A 24,045-nucleotide genomic window follows, 5' to 3' on the forward strand; every position below is an offset into this window, starting at 1 on the left:
GTGGGTGTAACTTTTGATGACTCTAATATGTTAAAATGCTTTTTAATATATTATTAACAGCATGTGTCATACATACCGTTATCACCATTACTATCCCGCCTCAAAAAAATTAATCCATATTTTGTGTTTCAAAATCCATTACACCTCCACAAACAAAACTTACCATTTTTTTCAGATAAACTATCTTCTGAATTGTAGGAAAACCAGAAAATAAGCCACTACAAAATCACTTGGCCCTTTTGTCAAACTATATTATTTCAGCCTGTAAATATTTGCAAAGCGTCAAGAAGTCACTCGGGTTATGCTTATCTTTGGTGCCACAAATAATAGTCTCTTCAACAATGTTACTAGTCAATAGTTACATTCATTATTGCCAAATAAAAGGATTCTAAACCAAGAAGCTCTGATGAACGATTAACAATCTGTTTCAATATTCATGTTAGCATATATATTACTGTTTTTTTCCTACCCCCAATAGCTCACATTTATCGTATCCATGGATGGACGCATACATTCCATCTCAGAAGCACCTGGGAAGTTCCCCCAGCAGCTTTCTATCTAGATGCCTATCAAAAACTTTGTTACAATAAGAGAGTGGAGAGGTCAGGCTACAGAGGGCCACGATAGCCCCTTTCCCTTTTCAGGTAGGTTAGCCCCCTGGGAACCTTTGATCTGATTATCAGCAAACACACACTCCCATATTTTGTACTCTCAGATATAGATTTCAGAAAAGGGGGGGAGAGCATTACCCACAAAAACAAAATGACTCTTTGCAAAACAGTCCATATACCTACACAAGGAAAGATGACCCCCTTCCTCCATCTGTCACTCCTCCACTGATACACCACTCACTCTCCCTTTGGAGAAGGAAGCAAACTGCAATTAAGGCAACAATGCTGGAATACAGGCACACAAAGCTGTTCTGCCTTGAGAACCAAGTACACTCAAGTCCAAAAATTAGCAAGATCTGGACCTGAGGTGGAAGTCTGTGCTCCTTTCAGATTCTTTATGTTCCAAATAAACCACCTACAAAACGTTTGATTGGAGCAGTCACACAGGAATAAAAAGCACATGCATTACTAGGAGGCCTTCTTCCTAAGTGGTCAAAAGAAACAGCTAACCAATTTTGCCTAGAGAATGGTCTGAAAATCCAATTAATCCAACTACAAAATAAGAAAAATAGTAACAAAGACAAGGGCCAGAAGTATGTTACCAGCCCCAAATAAAAGTAATGCAGAAGCTAAAGATAATTTTTAAAAATGTTTAAGGATAGATAGCAAAGAAGCAAGGTAGAGTATGCCAATGAAATGAAACTAACAGACTGCAGCAGGGCACACTTAGCACCCAATAAACCTGCAGTCTGTGGGTGAAGCCTCCCTCTTCTTTCTAATCAACTCTTTCCCTTCCTTTCCCACCCTAAGTGTTAACTAAATTATTTAAAATGTCCTGAATGTAGGAAGCATGACACACAGTAGTCAGTATCTGATGACCTGCCAGGGAAGATCCTGATTTGTGTTTATAGTCCTGGTATAATTGTCCCTAATGCCCCCTTTCAGTCTCAAAAGTGTCCTGGTTTGAACAATACATTATACCGTCACTTTATGCATAACATGCATGCTTATGCATGATGAGTAAAGGAATCAATGAGAAACTACCTTAAATTCCAACTCTCTGTCCCTATGTATGTCTGTAAAGGTATTCTCTAACTAGGTATATCTTGGTCTTTCTTAACTTGGAATAAATCAACTTACATAAAAAGAAAAAGAACAAAAATAATCACAAACTAATAGCACTGTATAATAAAGTAAAAATTCCTAAACTCCATAACATGTAATCCTGCTGAATGTTCCAAAAGAGAATGGCCAACTCTATTCCTCCTCTCTTGGCCACACGCAGTTGAGGAACCTGGTCAAGTGAAACTCAGAACAGAAAAGGATGAAAAATTGAGAAACATCAAGCCCTTGAACCAGCAACCGCACTCTCTATAGGTAAACACGGAGTATCTAGGACCAATCCTTGACAAGTTATAACATGGAATGAATAGAATGCCTCAAATATCATTTTTTCTTCTAGTGGGCAAAGGCAATAAGTAAGAAAATAAATCTCAAAATATTTATGAAACAACTATGATGTCAAGTCACATTTGATGAGGATAATCAAAAATATTTTCTAGGCCGGGCGCGGTGGCTCAAGCCTGTAATCCCAGCACTTTGGGAGGCCGAGGCGGGCGGATCACAAGGTCAGGAGATCGAGACCACAGTGAAACCCCGTCTCTACTAAAAATACAAAAAATTAGCCGGGCGCGGTGGCGGGCGCCTGTAGTCCCAGCTACTCAGGAGGCTGAGGCAGGAGAATGGCGGGAACCCGGGAGGCGGAGCTTGCAGTGAGCCGAGATCGCGCCACTGCACTCCAGCCTGGGCAACAGCGTGAGACTCCGTCTCAAAAAAAAAAAAAAAAAAAAAAAAAAAAAAAAAAAAAAAAAAATATTTTCTAAGTTTGTATAAAGCAGGATACATTTTAAAAATCTTAAGATTTAGACATCTTTCTACCTTTTAACATTAAAATTCATTTCTAATATTAGATGCCTTAAGGATGAAAGAATCCAAAATAAATTTCCAATTAAATAAAACTATGACAATCATACTTTTAATCACTCCCCAAAATAAACATATTATGAAACCCCTTATCATCACCCATAGCCACCATTATCTAACCATGTCCCAGCAACATCAACAAGGTAAATGTTTATAAGCAATTCTCTCGGAAGTTAAACATTAAATTAAAAAATTAAAACACCACTAAGAACCTCGTGATGACCTGAAGGCATTTTAAGAGCAGCAAGGGTTAGAAGGGCAGCTCTCAAATAACACCCATTGTTCTACCTCTGCTTAATAACAAAAGGAGAAAAGAAAGCGATTACCTGGCCTTACCTCTACATCTCAATTCAAATGCTACTTAAGAAAACAAAAAGCCTCATTTTTTTTTTTTTTTTGCAACCCAACACTCTTCAGCTTAGTCAAGCTCCAATTTTTTTTAATCTAAATTAACTTCTCCAACTTTGTTCATGCACTGAAATTCAGGACAGCCAAATTCAACAGCAGGTTTCAAGTTAATTTGGTATCAACCACATACTGCATTTCAATGAAGACCCAACAGTTAAATAGAGAAACTATTAAATATTTCCAGTTTCAAATCTACAAAAAGTGATTATGGATATTAGCTCAAAAAATACTTTTTATAATGTTTTCCCACTTTTTAAAAAGTATATCTACTGACCCTACAATCCATACAGGAGAGCAAAACACCAAGAATAACCAAGACAATTTTGAAAGACACAGTTGGGAACTCACTCTATCAGATATAAAGGATACAGCAATTTTCTCCAGTGTAATGGAACAAGGATAGTGGAAAAAAGACAAATAGACCAATGACAAGAAAAGAGACATACACAAATATACATGAAACTGATACATGATAGAGATGGCATTTTAAAAGTATAAGGAGAGGATGGGCTACTTAACTAAAGGTGCCTGGATACTTAGTTATCCACTTAGTAGAGAAAAACAGCTTTCTATCTCATAACAACAATACATTTTGGGTAAATTAAATACTCAGCAAAATTTTATGAAACTTTTAGAAGAATATATGGGTAAATATATCTATAACTTTTAGATGAGAATTTCTTAAAAGACAAAACAAACTCTACAAGATGAATACATTTCATTGTATTAAAAACATTCTGCATTTTTAAGACACCATAAACAATGCAAGGCTAAACCAAAGATTTAGGAAAATATTTTTACAGGAAACATACCAATAAGGAATTAGAATCCACACTAGACACAGAATAATAAATTATTAATAAAAACAAATCTCCCCAAATAAAAAAATGAGCAAAGGATAAGAACAAGCAATTCACAGCAGAAGAAAATCAGGTGTCCAAGAGTGAAAAGATGTTCAATTTCACTAGGTCAGGAAAACATAATTTAAAAATGAGTCACCATCTTAGACCCAGCTGAAGTGGAAAAGTCTTTGAAAGTCAGACCTTATCAAAGTGTTGGTGACAATATACTTGCAAAAGGAACACTCACATTAAGCTATAATAGTATCGGTGTAAATTAATGCAACCACTCTGAAAATCAATTTAGTGACACTTATCAAAGTTGATAATATTCATACCCTACGACCCCACAATTCCATTTCTATGTGGTGCCCTAGAGAGACAATTATACCTGTGCATAAGGAGATACATATGAGAAGTTCACAGCAGCCTCATTTGAAATAGTGAACATTATAAAATAGATACATAAATAATGGCATGTCCATTAACAGACTACTACAGTATTGATAATGGAATAAAACAAAGCAACATATATCAATATGAATATATTGATGTTCAGAAAATGTTATGTTCAGAAAATTATGTTCAAAAAAACATAATGCTTAGTTAAAAAGAACACATGTATATGATATGATACTATTTATGCCAGCTTTCTTTAATAAGACAAACATTACTATAAATACATACAGATATAAAAGTCTGTACATAAGTGGAAATTACATACATGGAAAACATACACGGAAATAACCTTGGTGAGGGAGGGAGGGAAAAGAGATGGAAAGAGTATACAGGAGGCTTTAACATTAAAAAATGTACATATTTTAATTTTTTATTTTTTAAAGATGGAGTCTCACTATGTTGCCCAGGCTGGAATGAAGTGGCTATCCAAAGGCACTATCATAGCTCACTGCAAGCCTTGAACCCCTGGCTTCAAGCGATCCTCCTACCTCAACCTCTGCCTCAGCCTTGAGAGTAGCTGGGACTACAGGCGTGCACCACTGCCCCTGGCTTGTATATTTTTTAAAGGTGAGATAAAGATGGCTTTGAAATGTCTTGGAGACAGGTACACAGAAATAAGTATATTGGAGACAGGTGTTGGTTTATAATATTCTCTATAGTTTTTGGTATAGTTGAAATACATAGATAATGAATGCCGGGTGCGGTGGCTCACGCCTGTAATCCCAGCACTTTGGGAGGCCAAGGCGGGCGGATCACGAGGTCAGGAGATCGAGACCATCCTGGCTAACATGGTGAAACCCCATCTCTACTAAAAATATAAAAAATTAGCTGGGCATGGTGGCAGGCGCCTGTAGTCCCAGCTACTCGGGAGGCTGAGGCAGGAGAATGGCGTGAACCCAGGAAGCGGAGCTTGCAGTGAGCTGAGACTGCGCCACTACACTCCAAACTGGGCGACAGAGCGAGACTCCGTTAAAAAAAAAAAAAAGAAAGAAAAAGAAATACGTAGACGGTCACATACTTTACCCTTTAAAAATAACTTAGGCCGGGCGAGGTGGCTCAAGCCTGTAATCCCAGCACTTTGGGAGGCCGAGACGGGCGGATCACGAGGTCAGGAGATCGAGACCATCCTGGCTAACACAGTGAAACCCCGTCTCTACTAAAAATACAAAAACTTAGCCGGGCGAGGTGGCAGGCGCCTGTAGTCCCAGCTACTCGGGAGGCTGAGGCAGGAGAATGGCGTGAACCCGGGAGGCGGAGCTTGCAGTGAGCTGAGATCCAGCCACTGCACTCCAGCCTGGGTGACAGAGCGAGACTCCGTCTCAAAAAAAAATAAAAAATAAAAAATAAAATAAAAATAACTTAAAATACTCTGAAACTCTTGGATTTAAGTTGGATATTTTTGCAAATATCATTTAATCTCAATAACTTATATTTAACCCACAAAGAAATTGAGGCACTGCACTCCAAAGGTTAGATGAGCTTGTTGGTAAACACTAGGTCTAAGTTTATTTCTACTGCAGTCATGGTCCTGAGCCAGTGCAAGGAGGGCATGGGATTGGAAGGTAGCTTAGGTACACCTGAGCCCATCACACAATGACACTCAAGTCTGAGGGGACTTAGCATAAGGCAAGTAACAGCAGTGCCAACACACATAAAGTTCACAGGAGGAGTGCCCCTGGCTGAACAAAATGTTTCCTTGGATGTTAAGTCTACACTGGACTGTCAGGAGTAGACAGTAATATGATGAGCAGAGGCACTGGGCCGACTGCGTACTTGGGACAGAACCCTGGTTCTGAGGTGTAGTGTTCTACCTAATCATGACTCAGAAACTTCCTGGAACTGGTGTCTTGCTCTAGTTTAATGCTCCCCCCCAAAAAAAGCAAAAATCGTGTGTCACTTTTGTATACAAATTTTGTTCTGATTGATCACAATGTGTTTTCTAATTTTTTTTTTTTTGGTAGAAATGGGGTCTCACTATATTGCCCAGGCTGATCTCAAACTCCTGGCCTCAAGAGATCCTCCTGCCTTGCCTCCCAAAGTGCTGGAATTACAGGTGTGAGCCACTGCTGCCCAACCCCCTGTTATCTAAATTTTATGAAAAAATACATTCGGGTTGGGCGTGGTGGCTCATGCCTGTATTACCAGCACTTTGGGAAGTCAAGGCAAAAGGATCACTTGAGCCCAGGAGTTTGAGACCAACCTGGGCAACATAGTGAGACCCCACCTCTATAAAAATTAAACCAAATTAGCTGGGTGTGGTGGCACATGCCTGTGGTCCCAGTTACTTGGGAGGCTGAGGTGTGAGGATTGCTTGAGCCTGGGAGGTTTAGACTGCAATAAACTGAGATTATGCCATTGAACTCCAACCTGAGTGACAGAGTGAGATCCTGTCTCAAAAAAAAAATTATATATATATATATGTATTAACTTTTAAAAATCCCAGTGCAAAATAATAGCCAGGTTGATTATAGTAACCCAATATAGGGAAGACGGATGTTACCAGCCTGGCAGAGGCAGAACTATAAATGGTAAAAATAGTTTTCTTTTGATGAAAATTGACTAACAGTCCTCAGGCAGACAAAGAAAAGATGTGAAATGAAGAAATGAAATACTGGGAATTCATGTCATTTTATTTTAAATTAGGTGGACTAGCTTCCCAAAGTCTGACTGAAGAAGAAACTTTTTGAAACTGGTAATGCTAGGAGAAGCAAAAATCTAAATACAGTAAAATTAACTGTCATACGTATAGAAAGAAACCAAGTATATCCATTTGACTTATGGGTTTCTTTACAGATAAACTTCTTATCAAGCAAAATGTTGCACCTTATATATTTATGTTAGAGACAGAAATGTCAAATGTTGTAAAAAGTTTTTTCAAGTATGTCTTATATTTAAAGTATTCCTTCTTTTTTTTTTTTTTTTTTTTTTTTTAGGAGATAGGGTCTCGCTATGTTGTCCAGGCTGGCTTTGAACTCCTAGGCTCAAACAATTCACATGCTTCAGCCTCCCAAGTAGCTGGGACTACAGACATGTGCCACTTCTCACAGTTTAAAGTATCCTTTCAATTAAAAAATTGAAAAAAGGTTAATATTTAGCCACAAGCTTTCGGCTTGATGGACCCAGAATACAATATACAGATACTTCAAATGTGAAATGCTGCGAGAGGCAGCAATGTGTATCTATAAGAGCAAACTTTAAAAACCACAACCAGAAGTAAATTAAATTTGTAACAAAAATACTTAAAATTCATTTATTCAAAGTCCCTGCACTTTGTTTAACATAAAATAGAAACCAACTAAACATACACAGTTTTCTAATAGAATATTTCTAAACTCAACCAGTTTGCTTTTTAATTCTGCTTGAGCATACAGTATTAAGGTACATTTTTGAAGGGCAAGAAACCGTCATATTTAAAACCTCACTACTGAACAATAAAATACTACTGAAATAGAAAGTATAGTTCCTTTTTTCAGTACATAATCTAGAAGTTCTCATCCAAATACCCATTACAAAGTCCAGAGATCTCTTCTGTTTTCCAGCATTTTCTGCTACTTTGTAATGCCTCCAATGATTTTATAATTTCCAATGGGTAAAGGAATGCTTCAAAATCTCTTCTACAAATATGGAGAATAGAACTTTATGAGGGTAACCCCTCCAACCTACTTCCCTTAAAAAAGGTGTATAAGCGAGTTGACAGCAGAACTCAGGGAACCTCTGGTACTAAGGTGTCATCACTACTAACCGGTTAAGGAGATAAGACTGGGCCGATTCCCAAATGAGACTGAAGCAAATGTAAATGAGAAATGTTATTAATGTTAATGAAGAACAAACAAATTTTTAAAGAAAGGACTAAAATTCTATTAACCAAGCAAATATCCTAGTATTTAAAAAGAGAGAACGAACTGAGAAAAATGAATTTTTAAAAATATTATAATCCTGGCCCAGACTTTCAGGACTTCCAGGACACATGAAGAAGCTCTAGAACAATTGAGACTGCAGGAAAAACTACTTAGTACAATATATATATAAAAAAATCATTCAACAGAGATTCTGTTAAAAGGTAGAAAAGAAAAGAAAAGAAAAGCCTTACGAAACTGCTATTAATAGAAGCTGCAGCCCCATCCCAGTGCCTTAGGCTTATTGGTAAGGCCTGTTCATTTGGAAGGCTGAGTTACTAGTCTTCCACTTCTTACCCCAGTCCTTATAGTATGTGCTCAATACACATTTGTCATTTAAATTTTATTGGGCATCTAGAATTTTTTTACTGCTCAGAACTCCAGCAGCCTGTCATTGTATAGTCCAGGGCAGATAAGTGAAAGAATCCTAGTCATTAAAGAAGCTGAAAAATAAGTAGTAGCTGTTGCAAGTACAGGCTTTGTTTTCTTATTTACTTCAATGTGGCAAACCAAAATCGTGGTGCTGAGCCTCCATGCCAGGAGACAGTCAATTTGGCAGAAATCACATTTAATTTGTGTCAGAAACATAGGATTCTACTAGCCCTCTGTCAAAAGAGGTAATATCAGCCCTATCTATCCTTCACACTCAGATAGATATAGAATCCCAAGAAGACAGACCTCACTTTGTAATGTTCTCTCTTGGCACTTTAAAAAAACTTTTTATTTAAAATAGCCATAAAGATCCACTAAAGGATGATAGGTTATTTGCACAGAGGCTGCAGTTTGTTCAAAGCCAAATAGATTTCAAAATATGGCATATGTTAAAATGCAGTCCCAACCATAAGACGTTTTGGCAGCAGAGGAGTTGAATGCTATAGAAAACATATTAACTTCCCCCTCTTTCCAATGTGTAGGAAACAGGTAACTTACAATGACAAATCTTCAACACACCATATAGAGTTTAGAAGACCTGATGCCATAAGAATTAAGAACTGGATATATCAGAACATCCCACTCAATATTTTGTCCTACCATTGTATATTCAATTTAAAAATGATTAATTGTTAATTAATTTTTACTACACCAAGTAGAACCAGTGACTGCCACATTTATCTGACAATTATAGAGAATTTGATCTTTGTGCTTATATTTCAGGGTACTGGAAGTTTGACAACATTGATTTAGATTAAATTATACATATTTGAAAGCTATATTTAGATGAAGAGTTGCTTAAGCATATTCTTTTTAACACTCAGTTTATGAGAAAAGTTATGTGTTATCTGATCAGGAATATGTTGTATTTTAAGGATTTCACCTCATCTGGCTGACTTTTAAAAATCAGCAAATATTTTTAAAGTAGAATTTTTAAGATCAGAAAGAAATCAAGTTTGAAAAAAGAGGTTTTGGAGTGAGAGAGAAGGGTCATATCCTACTTAAGGCTTTTTCAACACAGAGCAAGGAAATGGTGCCACTACAAGATCTGGTACAAATGTTTTCCTACATTTTTGAACCACAATGTTTAAAAGCATCGTATTTTAATTTCAGGCCTTATAAACTAAAGATGTCCCCAAAAATTAATTACACTTATTATTTTGGATCAGAGTTTGTGGCTGACAACATCTGTTAGAAACTTCATTGTGCTCCTAATTAAAGAACCAAGTCTAGCTGACTGATGAAAAAAGAAAAAAAAACTTTAATTCAAAGGAAAATGTAATACTGTGAAAACAACCAAATAATTTTCCTCCACAAATATTCTCCCTGGGAGAAACAGGCTTTCGGTGGGAGCACAGGTTTTCAGTCGTCTGTGTCATGTATCTAGTGTACATTTTATTATTTTTCCCATTTACTGTGTCTTTTCTATTACGTTACAGCTGAAGGTTTTACTTAATCAATTCTCTTCTGAAACGCTCTTCCTCTGTCCTACACTATGGTAGCTTCAGCAATGACTGCCAAGTAAAACACCTTTTCTTTTTGTTTCCTCCCTTATGCTTTGAAATTTTGTTATCCGTTTCTGTAGACATCAACATATTTAAAACTTTAAAAAACATTTTTCCCAGAAGGTTCTGTTAGAAGGTAGAAAAGAAAGCCTTATGAGAACGTCCCCCAGAGTGCCCAGAGGGCTGCGTGAACACGCCCAGCCAGGTTATGAAAGATCATTGATCCAAAAGGGAACGTGACAACGCCGGGTAGGTGCCCCAAGCTAGCACCTGTCCCGACCCTCTTCCGCGCCAGCCTAACCTATGCACTTGTCACGAACCGAGGACCTAAAAGAAGGCGAGGGAATGGGAAGGAGGATGAAGCTGGTCAAAAGCTCGCATTGTCACTCCGGAGCTTTTGCGCTTGACTCATCTCTCTGGCTTTCAAAACCGGGAAGTGCGCGGCTGCGACGGCGTCGGGCAGCGTGCTCCGCGGAGAAAACACGCGCTCTAATCCTCTCGACCAGAGGCTCTCCTCTGTCTCCGCCAGAAAACTCAAGCCCTCCGCAAGCCGGGAGGCTCCTGCGACCAGCACGCCGTCCCCGGACCCGGCCGGACCGCGTGGCCGGGCGCGCATTCCCAACGCGGCGGGACTGGAGCGCTGACAAACTGTTTTCAGTTTGCACACCCAGCCGTCCCCGCCGCGGAATCTGCTCCAAGAAGATGTCGTTAGGCAGTTACGGGCAGGACTGATGCTTTGACCGCAGGGGGGATCCGGGCAAAGATTTATCTGGAAGTTTGTCTTGCACAACCCACTTCTGGAGTCCCGCGACACTCCAGACAAAAGGACGGGCTCTAAACCTATCTCGAGAGTCCTCTGGACCTGCTGTTAGGACCCTAGTTCTCCTCACCTCGTCCAAATGAACTCAGCATTCGGCAACTTCTCGTCTCCACCTCCATCCCCCACCCCGTTTTTGGTGAGCGACTTTTTTAAAAGGGGGCTCGAGCTCGGAGAACAAGAAACCTATAGAGAAGCTATCCCCGCGCTGTCACGCGTCCCCGCTCGTCTTCCAGCGGAAGCGTCGCTGTAGGGTGGCAATGGTGTATTTTTTTTTTTAATTACGCAATTTAGGAGAATGCAGTCCAGTCCGGAGCCGCTAGCTGTGTACGCACTGAGCTAGGTAGAGTTCACCGTGGAATTTGCTTTTCCAACAACGACCCCGGGGGAGAGCCTGGGCCCCTTTAGGCGGCGTCTTACCTCGCCCCTCGCCTCCCCGCGTCTTCGGCGACCGATCAGTAGATGCGGCGTCCCCAGCGCGGCACCCGAGCCCAGCCCAGCAGCGCGGGCTCTTCGCCTCCCTCGCCACGGTCCCCGCGCTTTTTAAAACTTTGGGCGCAGCTTTTGCGTGACTGACCAGGAATCAGTGTTCCTGCCCCACTTAAACTAGCGTACAAATAAATACCTTACCCTCCTTCACGTTTCATAAATTAGGAAAAGGCATAAAGCTTACATTCCCCCAAATTAGCTGTCTCCGACTCTGCGATTCGTTTACCCTTCCAAGTTGGTGACACGAAATTCTATTCTCCAAACAAACCGTAATGATCAATCCAATGTCCCTTTCTACTCCGCTGTAATAGACTGAAGAATTAATGCCAGAGGAAAGCTATCTATTAACACTGCCAGAGTTTACAGATTAAGCGATATCAGAGCCCCATACCGTCTTTTACTATCCCTCATTCTGGGCGTGATTCCCTCTTCACTAAAATCCTAGCCCAAATGTATTTTGTCCCCTACCCTTGATTCTTTGAAAATCTATTTCCTAAAATAGCAAACGTAACGTTTTAAAGACCTTCTAACGTCACCCTCCTCATGGCAGTCCTAAGCGGCACACCAGCGCAGCCCAGCCCGCTCCTGAAGACACTGAAGCAGGAAACCCAGCAATCTTCCAAGTGGCACCTTCCCTGCTGGCCTAGATAAACCTAGAAAGCAAGCAACTTCAATGAATGCAAACTAAGCTTTCCAGAGGAGAAACGTCAAAGCAGCTACAATCAGTCTCTGATTACACAAACATACCTAGGGGCAGGTTGGAGTGAGAAGGAGGGCTTTAGGGGTGGGGGTTGCCTACCCAGAGGTGGCTGAAACCAGTTATCCTATTGTTACTGAGTTTAGGAAAGCTAGCTTTTGTTTCGTGGTGGATGCTGGGGGTCAAACCCGAGATGCCAGCTAAGCATCGCTTAAGTCTTTGTAAGAGAACCTAACCCAAAGATAGGACTTCAGTTCCTTTAAATTAAGATACTGAGTTATGCATAATTAACGATTCCAGTAGAGAAACACTGCAGAATCATTTTGAAATATTGTAAAAAGAGGGTCGACGTGTGCGTTTATCTGCCCAGTTTTGCGAGAGCTAAATGCCATTCAAGGGCCCCTCTACCAAACTGGGAAGAGTGGCGACAGCGGGACTCCTTAGGTCGCGTCTTGGGACCCAAAGGTTTCAGGACTCCCTCCAACCATCCCTTTGCACTTGTGCTTTGGAGGAAGGAGGCATACAGCTCTAACTCCCTCCCCAGCAAACAAACCAGAGAAAACTGAGGCCCTATCCTTCCTGGGCCCATCTGGAGACACACGCCTAGAAAGCAAAGCTCTTTCCCGCCTACCTAGTAGGTAGCGGTTGATGAAAGTGGTTGTGCACAGTGCCCAGGAACCCCCGGGCTAGGGACGTACAGCTCTCGAGGTTTACAGGCAAGGGGGATCTGAAGCGGAGGGAGGAACATCGTTTCCACATGGCGTTTAGGCGGTAACAGCCCAAAATACAGCTTTCATTGAGCGAGAAGAGCTTCCCAGGCCCGGGTCGGCGCGCGACGCGGGGCCGCTGGGATTGGGCGGGCGCGCGTCACGTGACCGGGCGCCGTGCCCCAGAGCCCCGCCCCACCGCGGCGCTCACTCGGCGGTGCTGCACCAGCAGGGCTTAGTCCCACTTTCACTTTCTGCACTGGGGGTTCACACCTGAGTGATATTGTTTTGTTTTGTTTTGCTTTGATTTTGAGATGGCCAGTACAAAAAGGAGGCAGTCGAGAGAAAAAGAGTTCCTTGCGTTTCTGGAAGGGGGCAATGAGCTGGGGAGGTCGGACAGGGGCTGTACAGGGTCCGCGCTCCGGGGAGCACGGAGACCCGGAAAACAGGTGTTTTCCCCATTGCAAGGGTAACACTGAGCTCGCGCGTCCATACAACGTTCCGCGAAGTTGTAAGGGCCTCCAGCACCACAACCAAAAGTAGAAAGTAGTAGGGACTTCCCGCTCCGAGCGCTGACGTGGTGTTTTGTTTTTGAAGAGGGAATTGCTCCAGGTAGTTTATTAAGGTAGCCACCAAAGCCGGCTTGTCATCCAACCCAGCGCTCGCTGAAAAAACAAACTCACGATGGCTGCCGTCTCACCTCTAACCTGTGGGGCACTGGACTGGACTCAGTTAAGCACAAGCGCAGGGAGAGGGCTGCGCGCCAGCTCTGGGTGAGCCCAGCCAACGGTCCAATGTCTGTAACTGTCCTTATCACTTATCACTAACCGCCCTTATCAGTCATTATCGCGGCTGGTCACTGACTAAAACATTCTTCCGCAGTCCTAGATAAGTTCACCTATAGAAAGAAACTATTCCAGATCACTAACACGAGCTTGGCCCACTCATTTTTTCTTACATTCATATAACACTGTTATTTTATATATTGCACATTTTCCAGTGCCTGACTTACTAGGTTCTGAAGCACAGCAGCAACCTGTGAACTCGTCAGGCTCTTTTGCCTACGGTGACCTTCAGGTGTTCATCTGTAACAAGTCAGGGCAAGTTGCAATAAATAATTGGATCTTTGAAAAGGAAAAAAATGGTTTGTTTTCTCCTCTCTCAAAAGATTTCTCCAACACCTGATAACTTTTAGCAAGTTACTCAAACTTTAAGAGTTCTGGGATTTCTTGTTTTTTGTTTTTGTTGTTTGTTATTTTACACTTCGGAGGGTAAGAAGAAACCAGGTAAGTGTTGACAGTTGCCTAGCACAATGACTGGTACAAAGTAAATGCTCAATAAATTATTATTGTTAAACTAGTTACGCTTCCTCTCGTGTGTAGTTTTAAGTGACAATATAGTATTGTCCATTCTTCCATGCTTTAAAGTTTATATAGAAGTTTGATTAGGGAGAAGGGAAAGCTTATAAAGCAATTTGCTTCAATCTTTGGTCATGATAGTAACTTCCACTAACTAATTACACGTCATTTTGAAAGTATTTCCTCAAATTTGTTTTGAATATATAATATGGCCTTTGAATTTCCTTAACTTCTCCCTTATACTTTTACAAAATGAAAGGGTATGGTCTTACTCCACTAGCTATTTCACAACCAAACATGGTAACTCTTTTGGGGGAAGAGATTGTTATTTTCTCTGGGAAGTTAACTGAAAATCTACCAAAAAGTGCAGTCTGGAATAAGAATTAATTAAATAACCAAAAAGATCATTTTTGTTTTGCTATCTGGAAAAAAATGACATAGAATAGATACATAAAATGTTAATTTTAAAATATAGCTGTTTTTTAATCCCTGCTTTTGGAAGCCAATTTGGATGTTTGAAATGAAAGTTGTTTTCCGTTTAAAATTAGTATAATTATCACTAGGTAACTTAGAAAAAAAATCTCTGGTCTGAACTTCTGTGCTCCAAATTTCCTCTTTCACAAATGACAAAGAAACTACTTGGATATATATGGAACTAAACTCATCACCTCTCCTACCGTTCTTTCTTTGGACATTCTAGATCTTACTTAGTTCAATCTCCCAGTCACCCATACTACAAACCTGGAAGCCATGCTCAAATCTTCTCTTTTTCTGCCCTCCACTTTAAGTCTGTTATCAAGTCCTGCCTAATTTAACCTCCTAATGGTGCTTCCGATATGCCCCTTCCCTTCCTTTCTCATTCCTACTACTCCAGTCTAGGCCTTCCTCGTCTTGCTCCCTGGCTCACTTGCTGCAGCAGCCTCTTCACTGTAAGGCTCTGCCATTATCATTTCCTTCCAGTCCTTTCGTTGAGTGACTTATCTGAAAAGCAGATCTGGACATGCCACTCACCTTTATAGGCTTCCTATTACTTACCAGATAAAAATCTAAGCTCTTCACCACCATTCTAAGGCTCTGGACCTCTCTCTGGCTTTGCCTTTCTCTCCTTCCTGCCCTGACTTCACATTCTAGCCACACTTCATTCATTCATTCATTCATTCATTCTACACTACTGTGTGCTAGCTACTGTCCTAGCCACTTGGGATACCTCAAGAGAAAAAGAACTAAGATCTTTGCCCTTGTGGAGCTTATGTTATGGGGAGGATCACATCGGTAAACAATAAACATAAGTAAGCACATTTGATAGGATGAGGGAGGGTAATTTTAGATAGGTTGGTCAGGGTTGGCTTTATTGAAAAGGTGCCTTTTGAGCAAAGATGCAAAAGATGAGGCAGTGAGCTATGTGAATAAACAGAGGAAAAATATCTACACCGAGGGGACAGCCAGTGCATATCCCTGAGGTAGGAGTGTGCTTAGCATATCCAGGAGAGGAGAAAAGAGAGCAGGGAGAATGACAGGAGATGAGGGCAGAGAGACAACAGGGGAGTGCGCCTTTGGACAGGCTCTCATTAGCCATTGTATTAAGTTGGGGACTCTGTATTTAATGGGAAACCAAGTACTTGTGGTGGTCACAGTCTCTCCTACAAGTCCTATTGTTCAGCCCTATGATCTTTAAAGTTGTGCTGCCTTTTGTTTGGATTGCATCTCTCTCTCCAGCTGAGTTTCTGCTCCCATAGCTCCTTGTGATTGTCTCTGTTATTGTAGTTGCCATATTACTTAAGAATCTTATATCTTGAGGAAGGATTTTGGTTTATTTTTGTATCCCCAGTTTGCCTATAGCAAACCCTCAAAAGCTTAGTGAATGAATGGTAATGTTTGTTTGTAGAATACCTCCATATATCAGGTGTGTATGTTTACTAATTATTAAAACAACCCTACAAGGGAGCTGTATTGTACCTATTTTACAGAAGAGGAAATGAAGTTCAGAGAGGTTAAGTAACTTATCCCAAGTCACACAGCTGGTAAATAACTGAGCTGGGTTTCAAACTCAGCTATCTGGCCAGTTGCTTCCCTGCACTCTTCACTAAAGAGACTTCCTCACTAGACTGAATAAACGAGATGGAAGGAATTTATCTCTGGTTTTGTTTCTTGCCCTTGGCTTCTTTGTGCTTAAAAAAAACACCCCACTTATCATTTCACCTAGGTCTATTCATTAACTCATGAAACATGTAATAAATACCTATTGTATGCCATGTACTTGGAATACAGTGCTGAGCAAAACAGATCTATTCCCTTCCCTAGAGGAATTTATACCATAACAAGGAAGATCCAGAACTGTATAAGCAAGGGCAGTAAAGTGCAGTCATTGCTCTAATGGGGGAAGTACAAAGGGCCGCTGAGCAGTATACCACTATAGCAGTAGTGCCAAATTCAGCCTGAGAAGGCCATATGGTGACAGCATCTGTCCTGGAGGAAGATAATTCCAAGTGGAATGTGCCATTGACCCTAGAATACTGAAATTCAGAAAGTGGAGTTATAGTTGTGAATGAAAGAATCCCCTAAGAATTTGTATAAGTTACTAGGTATTATATAAACTTGTAAAGAATCTTGTTCTATCTTTGCTCTATTCATTTTTTTCAAATTTGGCTAATGTTAGTGCCGTTTTTCCAAATCTGATTACAATCTTTATGTGTTTATAAAGCATAAACTTTTTAACCTCTGTTTTTACATTTTTATTTGGTAAGTTATTTGTCCCATTTATTTGCAAAGAGAGAATGCAATGCATCTGTTTTAGTAGGTAATACATTCCAAAACTATGAAATCTGAGGGCTTATTCAAATTATTTTGTTCCACTGGAATTTGGTGGTATATTGCATCATTGGCTGAAGTTTGGTAACTTGTTACAGAATGAATTTTTTTATTATGCTGATGGGAATGAAATTTAATGTTTGCTCACTTTTAATTAGTGCTCAATGGAAGAAATAGCCCAGGAAACCATGAAGGGTGGTGTGACTGAGACAGGAAGAAGCCAGGCTGGAAAACCAGAGACCCATATTCAGAAAGTAGCATTTTAGTGCTTTCTAGCTGGTGGAAAATTAATAGGTTGTTCTCTACAGATTTCCCCTGTTTTTCAAGTGGGAATATTGTATTTGCTACCATAATAACTCTAATATATGACTTGATTTTCAAAATTAAAAATTTAAGCATGAAAATAGTTACTCAGACTTGAAACTGGTGGTGGCAACAGAGCAGTTGTTTTTAATAAGAAAATGATGGGGAAGATCAAAGAAGAGCAGGGATCAGGATGTGGGAGTGAGTCTCTTTATTGTAAACTGCTTTGGAGGGAGGTGAGAGATGGAGATTAGAGATGATGAAGACCTTTCCTTTTGGCTTCTCTGATCTAGCCATGGATGATGAGAGTCCCTCTGGATGAGCGTCAAAGAAAAGACATGGTTAAATGGGTAATAAAAAAAAAATCAATGGCCCATAAATGCTAAGTGTTTTAAGTTTAAAATTTTCCCTAAAAAAAAAAAAAAAAAAAAAAAAAAAAAAAAAAAAAAAAAAAGGTTTAGCTATTGCAGTTATCATCTACAGCTTGTAAAACACAAGTTTCCCTAATGGAGCAAGTCTTGGTTGTAGAAAGACATAGGAATATCATGAGAATTCAAAGACTCTTGGCAAATATATGTTTTAAGGTTTTAAGAAGTTCCCCAGAGGAGGAGAAAATATGCTGAAAAAAATAGTCATAAAGTGCTTTTTTATGTTAAGAACAAAAAGACAGGAAATGTTTTCCCCCCAAATATTATTGCATTTTCTCCATCTGGTGAAATAAAATAAGATAGATATGTTATTCTCCACTGTTACACAAAAACACCAGCAGCAGGCTGGTTAGGTAGTGGATAGCTGCTGTCCCTGGTTCAGTAGGTATAGCATTATTGTCCCCCCACCCCACATAAACAAAACAAAACAAAACATCCAGAGCATGTGCTACTTCTCTGAGGCCATCAAAAGTTCTTGGCATATAACATAGAAATTTCTTGGTTAATAGAATAACAAAATACAAAACTGTCATCATTACGTCTAAGGAAACCTTCCCTGTTTGCTAACTTCCTTCCAAAACATTTTTGCCCTAATTACATTTTTGTTGGTGGTTTCGAGAGGCCAGGACAACCCAAGGGGATGATTTCATTCTAATTGCATCTTTCCTTTCCCAGGAGGTCTGTGTCCTTTCATATCCACCAAACTCACTTGATCCCTTGATTAACTGTTGTCCACTTGTTACTGAGAAGAAAGAAACAACCATCCAAACAAGCTCTGTGAGATTGACTTGATTTTTTTTTCCCCTGCTGAGATCACAAAGCTTGTATGCCAGTTCTTATACAGGGCTCCAGGTGTGATAGGGGAAGGGTGTGTGTGTATGTCTGTGTGTGTGTATGACTCTGTGTGTGTGTGTGTGTGTGTGTGGTGGAAGGTATTACTAGAATGCAGAACATGTATCCCAAAGTGTGTGTTTGGGGGGGCTACTTTCCATAGTTTGTACCCAATTTTAAAGAGATTCATGACTCCCAAATTGTTAAGATCCACTCCCCATAACATCCAGGTTAATTCCTCCATTGTTGCCAGACGTGAGTTCTTGCTAGGCCCGGGGTTGCTGGAATGCATTGAAAAGTCGTTTTAATGAATTTCTACAATCATTTATGATCTCCCCAGCAACTGCCCTCGGGATGTCACCCGCAGGCTCAGGTAACAGGGTCCAAATGCAACCTCCTTCTAAGGTGACCCCATGCAGCCGCGTCCTGGGCGAGCAAAAGCAGGACTTCGGTCCGCAGAATGCACTCTCCAGATCACACAGGGCCCGACGCGGTCTTCCTGGGGTGGCCTGTCTACAGGAAAATGGGGCCCCATTTTCCCCCAGAAATCTGAGGGATTGCTGTGGAGGGTAAAAGGGAATTCGTCTCTTTAAAAACATCATAAAAGAAAGGGTGCCTTTCCCCAGGGCATTTACGCGGGTCGGCAGGAGCAGCTCGTGTGCCCGAGACTCGCAGACTAGAGTTAGGTAGGCGGGCCCTTCCGTGCCTCCGGACCAGAGACCCCCGCGTCAAGGCAGCAGCATAGTCACACAGCGCGTCTTTGGCCTCAGAGCTTGTCCAGGAAGGACTGCGGCCCAGAGGACTCAGCTGCGGCGGGAGAGGAAGCGCCCTGGTCGCTCCTCTCCGCTTCGCTTGCGGTTAGGAGAAGGTGCTTGCCTGAGTCAGGGGACCCGGCGCCCTGCCCAGGCCCCAGGACAGACCCACCATTGAGGCTCGCACTATGTTCCGTGTGCGGGGTTCCCTCCCTTAAGGGCAAGATGAATTGACAGCGTTCACTCCTGGCCGGCGATGCCACTACCATCTTTGGATCCATTCATTCTTTCTCTGAGCCCCCGTTTTGTACCGGCATGGCGAGGGAGATATGAAGCATCTATGTAAATAGGACAATGTGTGGACCTTGGTGAATAGGTTAATTCATAAAGTGCTGGGGAAAGTCCTGAGTAGCAGGAACCAGCAAAAGAGCCAGTTTTATGGGCTCCTTTCTCTCACTGATCCAAGATTACTACTCCCTAAGGGGGTGTTAGCATCCCCTTAGACAGAGGAGAATACCGACACCCAGAGAGACCAAGTGCCTAGGACCATGGGACAGGAGCCTGTGGCTGTCCACTGCCAAACTTAGCTTCCTCCCAGCTGCCTCCAGTGAAAAGGATTAACTCTGTCCAGGAGAGTGGGCAGAGATCCAACAGAGAAAGCAACCGTGAACCTGGGTGTGGCTGTGTGCGCTTCTCTTTCCCTGTGCAGTCCTTGTAAAGTAGGAAAAGTAGGAGCATACCTGGACAGGGGTCTCAGACCTCTTTTTTTTTTTTTTTTTCTTTTTTTAACTATCTACCCTCACCCCTTATGTTTTCTCTTGCAGTCACCAGCACCTACAGCCTGATCATCCCCGAATTTTAAAAAAATTCAGCCTTTACTTCTTCCCTAAACTCCAACCTTGTTTTGTTTATTCAACTGCCTACTTGATATTTATCTCCACTTAAATGTCTAAAATAACCTCAAATTAATTAATTAATTAATTTGAGATGGAGTCTCACTCTGCCGCCGGGCTTGAGTATAGTGGTATGATCTAGGCTCACTGCAACCTCCGCCTCATGGGTTCAAGCAATTCTCCTGCCTCAGCCTCCCGAGTAGCTGGAATTACAGGCACCCACCACCACACCCGGCTATTTTTTTTGTATTTTTAGTAGAGATGGGGTTTCTCCATGTTGGCCAGGCTGGTCGCAAACTCCTGACCTCAAGTGATCTGCCCGCCTCAGCCTCCCAAAGTGCTGGGATTACAGGCATGAGCCACCGCACCCAGCCTCAAATTTAATTTGTTAGACGCTTAGCCCCTATACCTGCCCCATCTTCAGTGTTCCCCCTTTAGATTAAGAGCAACAGCAGTTTTTTTCAGGAGGTGCTCAAGCCAAAAACCCTGGAGCAGCCCTTGGCTCCTTGATCATACTCCAAACGGAGCCTGTTGGTAAATGCTGTGCCTCTGCCTTCTGTGTATATCCAGAATCTGACCATTGCTTACGACTTCTGCTCCTACTGCATGGGCCCACGCCATCATACTCTCTCACCTAGGTTGCCATGACAGCTTCTTGACTGGTATCCATGCTTCTGCCTTGTCCCCCTTTACATTGCATTCATTCTTAGCACAGCGGCCAGAGTGATTGTGATACATAAGGGAGCTCTGAACCCCTTGGTGATTCCCTACTTCACTCAGAGTAAAAGCCTAAGTCTTCTACCTCCTGAGTGACCACTACATGTCTGACTTCTTCTGCTTTCTCCTTGCCCATGCTCACTCCTGTCTGGCTACACTGACCCTCCTGTTTTTCCTGCCTTACGGCCTTTGCACTTGCTGTCCCCCCTCTGCCTAGAGCGCTGTTATCCAGATAGGCACAGTTTGTTTCAACTTTTTGCTCAAATGTCACCTTCTGAGTGCAGCTTTCCCTGACTGCCTATTTAACATTGGCACCTGATCCCCTCCTTTGCCTCTTTCCCTGCTTTGTTTTTCTGCATGGTACTTAACTTCCCATATACTACATTTACATTATCCCCCTCTTACTGCTTCTGTCTCTCCACAAGAACGTAAGCAATATATACAAGGGCAGGGATTTTCTTTTTAGTAGCTGTATCTCCAGTGTCTCAAACAGTGCCTGGCACATGGAAAGCACTCAATAAATATTTATTTTAATAAAATGGGGAAAGGGGGTGGCTCCAGTATTTACTAGCTCTATGAACTTGGACAAGTGATTTAACTGCTCTAAACCTCAATTTTCTCATCTGTAAAATGATGATAGATTCTACCTTATAGGGTTATCAATAAGTAAATACACATAAAACACTAAGTACATAACAGAATAAGTGGCAGTTATTTTTAGTGGAATGTGATATTGATAGCATATGCAGGCCAGACTTCTGTGAATATACGGTTTGTATTTTACTTTCCTATTTTTAGAAACCATTTCTCCTGTCTACTTGTAGCTACACAATGTAATTAGGAATGTAGCAGGCCAGGTACGGTGGCTCATACCTGTAATCCCAGCATTTTGGGAGGCTGAGGTGGGCAGATCACCTGAGGTCAGGAGTTTGACACCAGACTGGCTAACATGGTGAAACGCCATCTCTACTAAAAACACAATTTGCCAGGCATAGTAAAAAACGCCTGTAATCCCAGCTACTTGAGAGGATAAGGCAGGGACCTCATCCTGCTAGAACCCTGGAGGCAGAGGTTGCAGTGAGCCAAGATCACACCACTGCACTACAGCCTGGGCAACAAAGTGAGACTCTGTCTCAAAAAAAAAAAAAAAAGTAGCATCCAGCTCAAAATGACTCTTTGTTCGTGATATTATTTGTATGGTGCCTCAGAAGTGTGTGGTCACTGTTACTCTCAAAAGTTTAAAGAAAAGTTGGTTCTCTGAAAAACCACTTTTTGCTTGGTTTGTGTCAGCAGCATCACCTACACTTCTCATCATCTTCCATGGAAAGGGGGAAGGGGAAGTTAGATTCCTTGAGAGAATATGAATTATCCCCCTTTATGACTCTATCAGGAATTTTTCTTTTCTTTTTGGCTGAAACAACAGAAAATTATTTTCTCAGGGTTCTGGAGGCTGGAAGTCCAAGATCAAGGTGTCAGCAGGTTTGGTTTCTTCAGAGGCTCCTCTCCTTGCCTTGCAGATAACCACTGTCTTGCTGTGTTTTCACATGGCTTTTTCTTCTCCACCCCCCTTCTCCCTACCCCCACACATGTCTCATGTCTTTTTCCAGGGAAATTCTTCTGAAGACTTACAAGGATGGGGCTGCAGGGTCTTGGGGGTGGAGAAGGCGGCACTTGGCTTAAACTGGTACAGGCTGGAGGTGGTGCTAGAACTGGGCTTCCTTCCAGCTACCCAACATGTCTCCTTAGGTATATCTCCCTAGGGAGGACTCACCTGATGACATGTTTGTGTGTGTGTGACAGGATTTAGTGAGGGAAACTGAAGCTCCCTCATGCTCTTCCCTCTGGCTAGACAACCTTCTCCCCTGGCTCCCTCTCACCTTGCTTTGCTCACTATCCATCTTGTTTAAAATCGCAACTGCCCCACGCTACTCATTCTCACTCCTGCCCACCAAGCCCACACCCATGCAAGCTCCATGAGGATGGCAGTTTCTCTCTGTTATGCCTCTGCTTTCTTTTTCTGAGATGGAGTTTCACTCTTGTTGCCCAGGCTGGAGTGCAATGGCCGATCTCGGCTTACCACAACCTCTGCCTCCCAGGTTCAAACTATTCTCCTGCCTCAGCCTCCTGAGTAGCTGGTGTTACAGGTATGCACCACCACACCAGGCTACTTTTGTATTTTTAGTAGAGATGGGGTTTCTCCATGTTGGCCAGGCTGGTCTTGAACTCCTGACCTCAGGTGATTCGCCTGCCTCAGCCTCCCAAAGTGCTGGGATTACCGGCATGAGCCACCGCGCCAGGGCATGCGTCTGCTTTCTTCCTAGTTCGAAGGGCAGATCCTGGCAAAACATCACTGTTAAATTCTTGTTAGTTGCAAGACTCCTCTTAGCGAGCTTATTGAATCCTCCAAGCAGCCCCTGACATTAATTGAGCAACCCCCGTGCCAGAACACTTTAAATGCATCATCTCATATTCTCACAACAGCCCTCTGAGGTAGACGTTATGATGATCCCCACTTTGCAAATAAAGTGAAGACCAGTGAGGTTAAGTAACTCGCTCAGGGTCGCGCGTCAGCTGACAAATGTTGGAGCTAAGGGCAGAATCCAGACAGCCTAGGGCCTGAGTTTCAGCCTTCCTTGGGAAGGTGGGTCTCAGGCAGCATCGGGCGCAGCAGGCCTGGACCCTGCAAAGTCCGAAGAGGCTGGTGTCCTTCCAAATCCTTTCATCCCTTCCGCGGCCACCCGTGTGGCCCTCGCTGTAGCGGAGCTGTCCCAAAGCCAGCGCGGGCCTGGGGTGCGACCCTCAGTCAGCCGAAGAGGACAAGCACGGACGCGCCCTCTCCAATGCCTTCTGTCTCAGAGTCCCTGCTGCTGCCCAAACAGCTCGAATTTTCCGGATAGGAATAGCAGAGCCCGTGGCGTAGGTGCGCCCCCAAAGGCCCGGCAGGCCGCACCCCTGCGGGTTTCCCCAGCGGGACTTGGCCACCATTCGGATCCCCTTGGAAGACCCCGACGGAGCAATCGCGTCCTGGAAACCGGGAACTAGGACTCTGGGAACCCAGAACCCGATTGCCCCTGGCCGCAGGCGTGCGGTGTGAGCTCCTGCGCACGGTTCC

Source organism: Macaca mulatta, chromosome 4 (assembly GCF_049350105.2).
Source record: "Macaca mulatta isolate MMU2019108-1 chromosome 4, T2T-MMU8v2.0, whole genome shotgun sequence".
NCBI lineage: Eukaryota > Metazoa > Chordata > Mammalia > Primates > Cercopithecidae > Macaca > Macaca mulatta.